The 1304-nt window shown below is 42.4% G+C and overlaps 1 pseudogene; it reads left to right on the top strand.

The window, feature by feature from the left end:
- The window catches only part of LOC102215257 (microfibril-associated glycoprotein 4-like), a 4155-nt pseudogene extending 2940 nt beyond the window's left edge, over positions 1-1215 (top strand).
- Positions 1216-1304: the final 89 nt, after the last annotated feature.

The following is a 1304-nucleotide window of genomic DNA, read 5'->3' as shown; positions in this document are numbered from 1 at the left end:
TTCATTATCAGTGTGTGTTTGTGTGTTTTCAGGTCTTGACATCGTCAGTGCCCTGACATCCCAGCAAAAATCTGAGCTGCGGGTCGACATGAGGGATTTTCTGGGAAAGGAAGTGTTTGCTCGTTACTCTTCATTCAAGGTTGATGCTGAATGTGACGGATACAAACTGACTATTGCTGGATTCACTAATGGAGGGGCAGGTGAGTGAGGTGATATGGAGGTAAAGAATCTATGTAAAAGACAAATGATTAATGCATGTCAGTTTTACTTCTTGTCCCATTCCTCACTTATTCCCTCATTGTTCTCAAATATTCTTGTCTCATCTGTTTCCTGTGACTGTGTATAAATAGCACCAGTCCTCCGGTTGTTCCTTGTTTTGCCATGCTGTACACGATGCCTGTGTGAAGCAAGTTCACACCACATTAAAACTCTGTTGGTGTTGTGTTGTGTTTCTGCAGGGGATGGTCTGACTTACCACAACGGAATAAAGTTCTCCACCTTTGACAAAGATCAGGATGGGTCTTCCGGTAGCTGTGCCCAAACATAACTGGGGGCATTTTGGTACAACAACTGTCACCATGCAAACCCTAATGGTGTTTATCGCTGGGGAGCTATGAGCACTTATGGTGCAAGTGGAATGGAGTGGTACCAGTGGAAAGGTTGGGGCTACTCCCTGAAGGCCATGAGCATGAAGTTTCGTCCCGTGCAGTAAATCTGCAGGACAAACATTCAGCAAAATTTTAGCAACTGCTTTCTGATGATTGATTTCTTTTCTTTTCTCTCATTAATCATGTAACCTTTCTTTGAGCTTTATTTTCTTAAAGCTGGGCACAAGGAAAATCCACCAGTGCAGTACAGCTGACTCATGTTTCTGAACGAAGCAGTCAAATAAAATAAACCAGCAGCAGTTTTTCATACATCACCATAAATATGTTGCAATGACAGACATGTGTGAAATCAAACAGCAGTAATGAATGAAATGCAGAGCTCCTGTGGTTACACATACACAACAACACACATATGGCTGCTTTGGTCGAGGCCATCTCACTCAAGTTGGACTTTATTAGTTGTAGAAACACCAGGAAGGAGTTCAGCTGCATTGAGACTGCCTGAGCTGCATCAGGAAAATAAAGCCCACCATCTTTAACTGTAGACAGAGGTCTAATACCTCATGTGAATCATTATCTGCTCACATGCTGACAATAAATAAGAAGCAAAGCAAAGACTTGTTTTTGTCTGATGTGCTCTCTTTGTCTCTGTATCTTTGTCTGAATTCTCTGGCTGATCATGAAATGCTGCCCTCT

This window comes from Pundamilia nyererei, unplaced genomic scaffold, assembly GCF_000239375.1.
Source record: "Pundamilia nyererei isolate P.nyererei 1_Seehausen unplaced genomic scaffold, PunNye1.0 scaffold03036, whole genome shotgun sequence".
NCBI lineage: Eukaryota > Metazoa > Chordata > Actinopteri > Cichliformes > Cichlidae > Pundamilia > Pundamilia nyererei.
The sequence above is the reverse complement of the archived record's forward strand: the minus strand, read 5'-3'. Positions and strand labels throughout refer to the sequence as shown.